The 13058-nt window shown below is 36.2% G+C and overlaps 1 pseudogene; it reads right to left on the reverse strand.

Annotated features, from left to right (window-relative positions):
- Positions 1-4177: 4177 nt before the first annotated feature.
- Positions 4178-13058, reverse strand: part of LOC131829041 (phosphatidylinositol 3,4,5-trisphosphate 3-phosphatase and dual-specificity protein phosphatase PTEN-like) — a 66572-nt pseudogene continuing 57691 nt past the window's right edge.

The raw sequence follows: 13058 nt of genomic DNA on the forward strand, positions 1-13058 counted from the left end.
TAGAAATGGTGGTGGCATTCACTGAATCCCACGAACGCAAGAGACAGTGTGGACAACACGCAAGAACAATGCTCCTACATCTCAGACATTGCCAAGATCCTCTTATGAAACCCAGTACTTAAAACTCCAGGATGGTAACCCTCACAATACCAAATGGAAGTGCATACACAACCACACACTTTGCATACTTTTTTAGATGATTATACATTATTCACACTTACTGTTTTTTAAAAGCCACACAACAAAATATAAACCTGAAAGGACATGAAGTCTCACTGTTCCATACACGGTCTGCTTTACTTCTCCCAACATCCCTACAAGCTACACCGTCACCTACTAGATCTTACTGTGCTCCGACGAAAGGAGGATACACCTGTCTTTAAACTTTGACTAAGATTAGAAATCACAAGATTAATTCAAGCACACGGAGTCTTTCAGACTACTCAGGACTATCAATATTCAAATGGCACAAGTCATGATGAGTAGATGAGGCTTCCTGTATGTTGATGGCAGTATACAAAGGATGGGAAAGTCACCATGTTTAAATCCGAAGTATCAAATCCATGCGGGGAGATTTTCCTTCAGATATCTGGCTAAGTGGGGGGAAAAAGACAATTTTTCAAGACTCAAACTTTTTCAGGACTAGAATGTTATTTCATGTGCCTGAAACAACTTATTAAGTGTTGGCTGCGGCCCTAAAAAAAGGCACGTCTCTTATTAAACATGAGTAGTTGGGACACTCTACCCTTAAGCTGACAAAGGCCCATGTTTTCATAACCGCAGGCTTTGAAGAACACGGGGCGGAGGGGTGGGTGGTGGTGTTACAGAGAACCACATCTGGCTGCCTTTTATTTTAAACCTCAATTCAAATGATTTAAACAATTCAAACGACCAGTACTCTCATTTAATAAAACACCCAACACAGTGACAAGAATGAGACTTTAATCAGTTTTAAGTGGAGTTTATAACACTAAGAGATAAAGGGTTGTTAACAAACACAGTAACAAACGGACATCTGATTGGTATGAGGCGTTATCCTGCACACGTCATTATGTGTTTGTGTATCCTCAGTGCATAGCATTTATACACAGAACCAGGGCTGCACAACAGGAGAGTATCTGAAGAGGCTGAATCGCAGTAAGGCTGTTTAACAGACTGAAATGTTGAGTATATATATGCTCTAGGAAAACAGACTGAACTGCTGAGCCGGCAGGGTGGAAGGCAGCTCTGCCAGACACTGCGGTTAGAGCCCCCACTTCCGTGCACAGCCCCACCCCTTCCGTCTGCATGCATGACACATGAACAGTATGTAAAGGTACACGAGGCACTTTGTGGCGACCACGGCCATCATTATGAACATATTGCCCACATTTTCTAGAACTAAACATGGAACTTGTACCCTACTTTTTATTTTTTAAAGCTGAAACATTTGATGCTGCCGGTAAACTCCACTTAAGTTTATAACCTGTGCCACAGCAAAGAACGGGGATGCTAGGTATCCAACTGCCCTGTAATAATTATGGCAAAAAAAAAAAAAAGTTTGCGAGGAGCTACAGAGGACTTGGGATGGCACAGAGCACAACTCTATAAGCTTTCTTAAAAGTGATGCCTTCAAGTAACTTCAGACATGTAAGCGGCTGCACATCCAAAAAGTCTAAGTAAGAAAACATTCCAGAAACTCAAAGAGATTACCTACAGAATGCATTTCAGGCTAATTATGAATACTGTCATAAATAAAGTTTTAATTAGGACTCAAAAACCTTTCAGTCATAGCAATTCTTGTCAAATTCTATGGGGATGGTAATAACTGAAATAAAGGAGAGTAGTATGTATTATATATATATATATATATATATATATATATATATATATATGATGCCATTTTTCCATTTCCAATGACTACACCATAAAATGTAAGGAAGGCTTTTCAAAAACATTGAAACATTCAAAATCAAAACCCTCATTCAGACCTTCACATTCCAAAGGAAAAATAATAACAGTGCAAAAGCCCATTATAATGTCATTATTGATGACTTGGCCCTCCATGTTACATATTGGAACAACACAAGTTATGTTTTAATATACTGTGCCCAAAACTGTAACAAATAACAGTATTAATAACTATCATCAAAACATGAAGAGTGGATTTTCATTTTATTTTATTTTTTTTATTAATTTTTTATTTTTTATAAACATATATTTTTATCCCCAGGGGTACAGGTCTGTGAATCACCAGGTTTACACACTTCACGGCACTCACCAAAGCACATACCCTCCCCAATGTCCATAATCCCACCCCCTTCTCCCAAACCCCCTCCCCCCAGCAACCCTAGTCAATTTTCAGCTTTTATGAAAGATAAGGTGGCATATAAATTTCAATGCTGAGATCTTAGGAATAGCTGTCTTCTAACTTCACCAATTTAACTTGAGCAGTCAGTCAATTCTCTCTATATATCAATGTTTAAATACAAATGTGTAAATCCTAAGAGCTTTGTTAAAAATGTAAAAATTTTATTTGTTGAATGAAACTGATGAGGTATGGAAAACATGTCAACATTATTTACTAAGAATATTTTAGATGAAGTTCTGCCTTATCTATTTAACCATCAAACTCTATAAATGCTGCTCTAGTAGGTCCTATGCAATCTGTATTTGTAAATTAACTAGGTCAGACCACAGCTAGTGAACAATTTCAGCACCAATAAGTTATTAAAAATTAGATTTTACACCATTAAGAAATAAATTGGCTGGATATTTAAATGTTCCAAGGTTAAGGTACAATTTGAAAGACACCAAATTTCTGGGGGAAAAAAACTTCTTTTTAAATAGTATCTTCACATTAGCTTTACAATAGTAGTTGTACTCTGCTTAGAATCATATGCAGTCTGGGCATATCAAATATATGATATTTAAGAAGTGAAATTGAAGCCCTAGTCCTAAGTCTAGCACTATGAAGAAATGATTCAACACTGCACATTTAAAAACAAACAAACAACAACAACAAAAAAAAAAAAACAAGAACTATTCTTTCAATAAAAAATTGATAAAAGCGTTATGTGGGACAATTTCTACTGAAAAAGTAAATGCCTTATTATTTGTGCAGTGTTGAAAATTTACTGCAACTCTAATTTCCTTTTTAACACAAATAATGTTCTTTTAAATATAAACATTATATGTATTCAGTATTCAAGTAAAATTCCCTAACAGTTAATGACATTTAAAAAATGTGCAAAACTGCAAAACTCATTGTAATAGAATGTGTAAGGTCAAAAGGGCGGAACGGCTGACAGCTATTGGATTGAATAAGTGCATCATAAATCTTTAAAGAAAAAAACGCTTACTGTAGAATCTCAAATTGAAATTTCCTGTGCAGCATTACAAAATATTTTATATTCAATGAGAAAAAAGAAGCTTGCAGGCAGCACATGAAGCATCCACAGCAGGTATATGATTGAAAACTAATAAAGTAAGTGTACGTGGTTGACTGATGTAGGGACTAATAGCATCTGACTTTTTGCACTGGCCTTGATTACACAGGAGATGGAGCAGTCGTTACAATTCAGAAAATGTATTTTAATAGATCATTGTCGATTTTTATAATGTTTCAAGCCCATTCTTTGTTGATAGCCTCCACACTTATATGGTTAAGTCATTGTTGCTGTGTTTCTTATCTATGACCACATTATTTTTATATCCCTTCATTTGTGGATTCTTAACAAGTTGTGGAAGGTTCATTCCTGTACCCCAATACAGAGTCACTCTCTCTAGCTGCCTTTTCTAGCACCAATATGCTTAAAAAAAAATAAAATGCACAAAACAACAAACAGTGACAGCGGCCAGTTCCTCAAACATCCAGATTAATAACTGTAGCATGCCAAAGAAAGGTGCGTGAAGTAGCTGGAGATGGTATATGGTCCAGAGTCCAGCTAACAGATATCCCTTTCTGAGCACTCCCTCCATTCCCCTAACCTGAATACATGCATTAGAATGTAGCAAAACCCTGGAGAAACTCCTCTTAGCCAACTGCAAACTTATCTGTTGCCACAAGTGCAAAGGGGTAGGATGTGAACCTGTGTTATCACAAAACTCTTGAGCCACTTCAGTTGGTGACAGAACACAAAATGAGAAATTCCTACGTATACACATCAGTCTGTCTCCACTTTTTATAAAACTGGAATAAAATGGGAAAGTGCCATCTTTATTTATCCTAATTGAATTTTAAATGTCCTTTTGACACAAAAAGGTATATACATGACACAGCTACACAACCTTTTTTCAACTGGACAACAAGTGTCAAAACCCTGTGGATGTATAGGGTAAAACAAGATTGGTCAGGAAAAGAGAATTGTTCCTATAACTGGTAATCTGACACAATGTCCTATTGCCATTAAAAAAAAAAAAAGGACCAATTTCAGTTTATTCAAGTTTGTTTTCATGGTGTTTTATCCCTCTTGATTAAAAAAAAAATTCAGACTTTTGTAATTTGTGTATGCTGATCTTCATCAAATGGTTCATTCTCTGGATCAGAGTCAGTGGTGTCAGAATATCTATAATGATCAGGTTCATTGTCACTAACATCTGGTGTTACAGAAGTTGAACTGCTAGCCTCGGGATTTGACGGCTCCTCTAACTGTTTTCGTGAAGTACAGTTTCACCTAGAGAAAAAAGACAGAGTTTAAGTGGAAAATCCATAAATCTGACTAATCTTAAATGACTTAGTAGAGATACATATTTTAACAGATTTGTTTTTTAAAAATGCAATGACAAACAGGATCTTGAAAAGGCAGCTATCTTGTAAATGACCATCTGCTTCAGATTTCCAATCTTTTCTTGTTATACACTGAAAAGATACACTGGGATGTACTAACATAATAAGCATAAGCTGTAAGCATTAACTAAATAATTCTACTGAAAAAAAAAGCACTGAGACTGAAGTTCGTTGGTCATTTAAAAAGTGTCTTTTCAATAAACTTCAATGTACAAATAGCTGAGATCCAAAAGAATGTTGCACTTACTACCACTCTGAGCCTCAGTGTATTTTCTGACACAAATAACACTAAACAAGTACTACATTATAAAAACACTGACTAGCAGCGATGTTTGGGATCCCGTCAGCCCTGAAGGTTAAGAACATCAGACAGTGATCTGACAGTGGACAAAGGGCCATCACAGCAGTGCTGGAGAGCCGTCCAACAACTCAGCGAGGCAGGGATTTCCATCTCCCCAGAGAGGAAGCAGAGGCCCAGAAGGCAGTGGATCTGAGGCTTCCATCAGATCCGCCAGGAAGACCCTTGCTCTTTCTGTTTGATCTACAACCTACCCCCGACCCACTACCTAAAAGTCATCCTCACTTCTCCTCCTCTTACATCCAACATCCGCTCCATCAGCAAACCCTTTTGGGTCCACCCACACGATGCCATCTCTACCTCCTCTGACAGCTTCTCAGTGTGCCCACTGCTACCACGCTAGTCCCTGCAGCCACCACCTCTCAGCTACATTAAACCACGGTGGCAGCTTCTCACTTCATCTCCCAGCTCTGTCCTTGCCTCCTCTCCAGTCTACATTTTAAAGACAAAATTCAGATGACATCCTTCCTGTGCTGGAAACACACCAATGTCTTCACAGTCAGACCAATGTGCTTTAGTCAAAATGGCTGCTTGTCTACTGCTCCTCAAACATGGGAAAATCATTCTGTCTCAGGGCTGTTGTATCTGCCCTTCCCTCCCATCCCAGATGTTTGTACTGCTCACTCATTCCATGTGGGCCTCTGATAAAAGGTCACCTGCTAGAGAGGTCTCCTCTTAACTACTGGGCTAAAAAACACACCAAGATCGTGCTTTATGCCACCTCTGCTCATTTGTTCATAAACACTTACAGCATTATATCTGTTTACTGATAACTGAAAGAGTTTTAATTTGTAATCACAAATATATATTCTTTTAATATTAAAAAATATTTAATATTAAAACAATAAAACCAGAGGAAGTCACACCATAAAAGCTAATAATTAAGGAAAACGCAGACATGGTCAATGGAAACCTGTGAATTCTCAAAGACCCTTCTAATCACTTAAAAGAAATCTAAAATTTAAAGGCGCTTAATATTGGATTTATTTTCACTTAAAATATGTAGCCTCCCATTTATTTTTAGGATTGCTCACAATATTCTTATACTTATCAACTATGGGTAGGCTTGCTGCATATTATAAAAATGGAATGAGGCAAAATAAGTAAGAAAATTTTTTTGAAAGAGAAAGAAGGGTATGGTGAAAGGAAGGAGGAAAATCAGGTAGAAGGAGGAACAGGAAAGGGGAAGGGAAAAAGGGCAAACTACCATTTGGAAATATTGACAAATCAGATTTTTTAACCTGGAAAATTCTTATCAACACACAGGACTAAAAATACGCACACACATCACATATAGATATAAGTAAGGACCCAAATAATTCCACAATATGAGACAGTAGAGCTTTAGAAAGGGAGTAACACAAGAGCTTGACAAGAGGCCTTTCAGACCAACAAGACTGAAGCAAAGGCTACCACACGGAAGGGTAGCCAAATGTGGGAACAGCAGGGGAAAGATGGAAGGTGGGGAGGTCCTCAGGGAGAGAAAAAGAACTGAAAAGACTGGAGGCAGAAGGAGCTTAGCATTTGGAAGAACTGAAGAGAGAGCAGATTGGGTGAATCTTGGAGCGGGAGCAGAATGTGGCTAGAGCTCATGTGGGAGGTAATCCTGGGCTGAATTATGTAGGTCCTTGTAGGTCATATCAAAAAACCACAAGGTCTTTAAAAAGTATAAACAGGAGTGATAACACCATATCAATTTTAACAATCTATCTATTTCAAGATCACTCTGAGGAGTTGAGAATAAACTGGAAGGGGACAAAAGTAGGAACAGTTAAGAACATTCCATACGAAATACTATGCAGCCATCAAAAGAAATGAAATCTTGCCATTTGTGACAACATGGATGGAACTAGAGCGTATCATGCTTAGCGAAATAAGTCAAGCGGAGAAAGACAACTATCATATGATATCCCTGATATGAGGAAGTGGTGATGCAACATGGGGGCTTAAGTGGGTAGGAGAAGAATCAATGAAACAAGATGGGATTGGGAGGGAGACAAACCATAAGTGACTCTTAATCTCACAAATCAAACTGAGGGTTGCTGGGGGCAGGGGGGTTGGGAGAAGGGGGGGTGGGGTTATGGACACTGGGGAGGGTATGTGCTTTGGTGAGTGCTGATTCAGACCTGTACCCCTGGGATAAAAATACATGTTTATAAAAAATTAAAAAATAAAGAACATTCCATACAAATCATTCCCAAATGACTGAATTCCCTTTAACTTCTTTCTTCCCTCATTCCTATTTCATGTCCCATAAACTGAATTCCCCTTCCCAACCCCTGCCCCATATTTCACCAAACAACAACGAAGAAGGGCCGGGGTGGTGGGGGAGGCAGCTTTTTAAAATTTCGTGTGCATCCATATTAGAAACTCACATTACTGATACCTAAATATTGCTTCTAATTAATACTTAATTTGATTTAAACCTCAGTCACACAAGTCCTTTACCAGCAATATACTTAACACAGACACACACATGCAGAGTCACCCACTAATTCCTCGAAATGTTTTTAACTTCCCTTAAAATTTGGAGAAAAGTATCGGTTGGCCTTGTCTTTGTTTGCTTTGTCAAGATCATTTTTTGTTAGAGTGAGTACTAGATATTCCTTGTCATCATCAGCACGTTCTATACTGCAAATACTATCAATTTCTTGATCACAGAGACTTCCATTTCCTACTTTTTCTGAGGTTTCCTCTGGTTCTGGTATGAAGAATGTGTTTACCCAAAAGTGAAACATTTTGTCCTTTAAAAAAAAAAAAAGACATTAAATTTTTTTAAAGAAAATATATCACCTATATTTAATACTCATCCCAAGAAGTCAATAAAATAGGTGACACGTCATTTGGTAGTCTGAATAAAGACAAACGTACAGACTAATATTTGGCAAGCTACTGGTTATCTGTTGCTCTAATTCACGTATGTTTATTATTTTCTCAAATTTTAGACAAAAATGTAACTCCACAGGTTCTGAGATAACTTACTTTTGTTTTAAAAGCTTAGGTAAAGTATTTCCTTTCTTGTCTAATGTTAGCCTTAAAAAATGTTTGAGTTTGTATGTATGTGTGTATTAAATAATCAGAAATGGGTTTTATGGCCTATTTCAACAAGCTATCCATTACAGGGTCACCTGGGTGGTTCAGTCAGTTACGTGTCTGCCTTCGGCTCAGGTCATGATCCTAGGGTCCTGGGCTCAAGTCCCGCATCAGGCTCTCTGCTCAGTGGGGTCTGGTTCTCCCTCTACAACTCACGCCCCAAATCCTTCTTTCTCTCCCAAATAAATACATAAAATCTTAAAAAAAAAAAAAAGTTATCCATTAGAAAATTTACTTTAACAAAAGTTCTTGAAATGTCCGTACAACTTCCCAAAGAAGCAAGGCAGACACATTTCTACTTCAGAAGCAATGCAAACACTAAGTGGCTCCAGTTTCTTACACTACAATGTGTAGGCCTGAAAAACCTCAGAATATGAGGGAAGGAAGACAAGTCATTTTGACTTTTTTAGGTTATAAAATGCCTATTTTTTAAAAATTACTTCTTAAAAATAATACAAGGTCCTGTTAATCAAAAGAACATATCAATCAGAAGTTCATCACGTCAGCCCTTTCATGACCAACACAGAAAATGTTCTCTCTCTCTCTTCATGACTGGAATTTGGCTGACATGGCCCATGTGACAGTTAATGATATGCAGCTTTATGACATCTTATCTGGTGCCTTGAACTGCCATCAAATCTTTTATTCTAATTTACCTATTAGAACTATTATTCTAATAGTTTTGCTATTTTCCCACAAAGATGTAAGACCTTCAAGTATCTTTCGTTTAACATTCTTTTTATCTTTTAACAGTACCTAGCAATCTCATATGTAAGTCTTTTTTTAAAAAATATTTTATTTATTTATTCGACAGAGATCATAAGTAGGCAGAGAAGTAGGCAGGGGTGGGGGGAGGAGGAAGAGCAGGCACCCTGCTGAGCAGAGAGCCTGATGTGGGACTTGATCCCAGGATCCTGAGATCATGACCTGAGCCGAAGGCAGAGGCTTTAACCCTCTGAGGCACCCAGGCGTCCCTCATATGTTAAGTCTTTAAAAAAAATTTTGTTAATTTCAATTATTTTAGCAAAGTCACTAAGTTAGTAACAGTACATATATTTAACTTAGAGTCAGAAAAACACAAGCTAGTAATATTTAAATCTTAAAAAATGTGGATTCTGTATAGATAATGATTAAATCTATTTTTGTTTAAATCACATCAACATTTATAATAGGTAAGCAAAATCACATAAAATGCAAATAAATATATATAAAGTAATCCCAGATTTACTACAAATATTAATCTAATCTTCAAATTTGTATGTATTAAAGTAACATACAGACAACTGAAAATAAGGACTTACACATTCCTAAAGGTATAGGGACAGAGTGATGCAGGTGCCTATTTTTAAAAGTAAAATATAAAATTTTAGGGGCACCTGGCTGTCACATTTGGTAGAGCTTGTGACTCTTGATCTCAGGGTCATGAGTTCAAGCCCCATACTGGGTGTGAAGCCCATTTTAAATAAATAATTAAAATAAATAAATAAATAAAATTTTGTGTGTGCCAGTCTTACAATGAGCAGAAGGGAAAAGATAATTTTAAACACCTGCTAATGCTTCCTGGACTACAGAAAAATTATTTCCCAAAGTTATCAAGATATATTTAACTTTCACTTATACAGAATAGGTAGGAAATGGGTTTCTAGTGAAAAAAAAAAACAGTTTAACATTTTGTCATTTCCCAGCTATATGGCTTCTGGGTATAGGAAATTGTATTTCTTTAGATAAATCAAGGTAGAGTTTAAAGTTTTAATAATAAATAAAACTTCCTTTTTTTTTTTTTTTTTAACCTAAATATCAGGAAAACTAAATCAGTTCTATTACTGAGAATGTCTAAAGAATGGCAATACACTATGTGGTATGTTTAATGAGGCAGTAACAACATACAAAGCTAGAATCTTTTTTCATTATACCCCAAAATGTTGCACCTTAGGCGCACTCATCTCAAATGTTCACACTTCACATCTTAAACCAAGACGGTTTTAAGAATGAGCTCTTGAATTCCCTAACTATGGCTCAGTAAGAAGCAAACCCCACTAACTTTCTGAATCTGTATACTTAATATCACACTTTTTCACTCGTTATTACTTCTTTTGTATACTTATCACTCTAACTAAAATTCGAAATATTCAATAAATTTGAGAAAGCCAAATATAAAATGACATAGTGTCACAAAAAATAAACCAAAATGGGGGGAAAGTGTTTTGTGCCATTACACAAGACCATGGAACAGATCTTATTTATACATATAGACAATTTTTTTTTTTTTATAAACCCATGGCCCCTGGCCCCTTGTTAACTTTTTCTTGGTAACAGATCATCCTGTCTAAAAAGATGGTAACTGATTTAATGGGGTATGCAATCTTTAATATTTTTATAAAATTTCTCTGCACAACCCAACTTAAAGAAAATTCATTTCAAATTACAATGACACAAGGACTTTTCCTCTAGTAAGATTTTTTTTTTTACCAATATAATGGCTCATCAGTGCTATATTAAGCAAACCATGCGTAGATCTAACAGAAAACCAATTATAATTAATTCAACGAATGGTCGGTCACAAAATATTATCCTGTAATCTCTCCTTACAGAATGATTTCTGCCTAACCAAATATTTTTTTTTTCAGAGTTTTGCCATTTGTATTTGTGGAACTCAACAAGGCAGGAATTATAGATTGGATTTTCAAGAAGTCTAAGAACGATCCCAATGCTTTTTTTTTTTTTTTTCAGAGTTTAAATCAGTATGACTTTATTTTATTTTTTTTTTTTTATCTACCTAACCAAATATTTTAAGCAAAATATCTGAGGTTACTCTTCAAAGTATGATTTTGGATATTCTTCCCAATAAAAGTAAAGGGCAAACCTTTTTTAGCATCTTGTTCTGCTTGGGGAAGAACTCTACTTTGATGTCACCACACACAGGCAAAGGCTGAGGAAACTCAACGTATATGAACTTGTCTTCCCATCGTGTGGGTCCTGAATTGGAGGAATAGATCTTCACCTTTAGCTGGCAGACCACAAACTGAGGATCTGCATGGTTAAATAGGCATCATTCCACAGGAAATGCCTTCAAATGTCAAACTGTCAAAAACCATTTCAATGGTTAATATTAGCAATACACACAGAATAGTAATTCGGCATCTGTAACCCAGATCTAAAACACATCAATATTTTTTAAAAAGGTCAGAAAATATAGCCAGTACAAAAGTTTCCCTAATTTTAACCTTCAGCATAAAGTTCTATTTACTGGTTCTAGTTCACAAATACTAAATCCCAACAGTAGACTTCTGGAACTATAAGAGCAGCAAAACTTTAACATTAAAATGTTAAAAATCTAATATAAATTAGATTTATAATTAAGATGCAAAAATAATCTTCTGGCACATCTATGAACTGCATGAAAAGTAACTTTAAAAACAGATATTTGCTGCAGTATTTTAATGTCTCTACCATGTAATAAAACCCACAAAACACAAATCATTACATGTTCATAAGACGCATGAGAATACATTCTGTAACAAAGTTATAATAAATTCCATAAACACAAGACTCTATTTATAAAAATATTAACTATCATTTATTTTACCTATAGCTCACATTTAATTTCTTAAAGGGATATAAAGCCATCATCATGAGAAACAGGAAGACAGAGATTGGAAATGTCGGCAAAGAAATACAAGACTCAAGCGGGAACTGTAGCAAAACCCCCCTCACTCCAAAACACATTCCACTTTCATTAACAAGTATTTTGGCTTTGGTCCCTGTCTGTTTTAAAATAAAGGAAAGGATTATATGTTTTAGTGATTAACCTTACGAGTAAGTGGGTCTTGAAGGAAATATGCCAAGACCATCAAGAAGTAAAATCATAAGCTTGCAAAAAGTACATGAAAAATTTCATGTGTATTTCATATATATTTATATATAAAATATGCACATATATAAAAACTGGCATAAAATCCTTAACGCTAAAAGGCATCATCGTTAGAGATGCAGAAAGAAGTATCACGTTGTTTATCAATGTGACCAACAAGTGAGAAAAAGGCAAAAGGCGCATCCAAGCTAGATGCACGTTCCCATCAGTAAACACGTATGGGCTTATCCGTGCATATCTAGAGCAGCACCAGTACTCACATAATAAACAGAAGGTCTGATAACAGCCTGTTGGGTTTTTCTAATATGAATGTGAGCCATGTAACAAGAAAAAGGGCACTCCAAAAAGGGGAAACATTACCAACAATCTGTCTATAATTTTCACTTCCTTGACTAAAGGTTCAAAGTACAGCAAGCCTTTTACAAGACTATGTGATTCTGAAAATTTCATTAGAATCTCTAGCTTGAAAAAGCAAACAAAAAGGTATGATTCCAAAGCTATGATAAAAATCAGCCAGGATGAAATGCCTTGTAATCTTATTAAGACTCCACTAGTTCAGAATGTGATAATCCTCTTTTTAGGACTTTAAAAAGTGTATTAACGGGGCGCCTGGGTGGCTCAGTGGGTTAAGCCGCTGCCTTCGGCTCAGGTCATGATCTCGGGGTCCTGGGATCGAGTCCCGCATCAGGCTCTCTGCTCAGCAGGAGCCTGCTTCCTCCTCTCTCTCTCTCTGCTTGCCTCTCTGCCTACTTGTGATCTCTCTCTGTCAAATAAATAAATAAAATCTTTAAAAAAAAAAAAAGTGTATTAACAGTAGAAGCCAGATTTCAATTAAACTACATCTAAAATGTGCATCTTCAGGAATTCTAAAACTGTGTAATCCATTCATAAACTAATTACAAATCAGCGTCACTTAGAATCTACCCCAAAACCTAAGTTTAAAAGTTTTCCTTAAATCACTACAGAAA

Source organism: Mustela lutreola, chromosome 4 (assembly GCF_030435805.1).
Source record: "Mustela lutreola isolate mMusLut2 chromosome 4, mMusLut2.pri, whole genome shotgun sequence".
NCBI lineage: Eukaryota > Metazoa > Chordata > Mammalia > Carnivora > Mustelidae > Mustela > Mustela lutreola.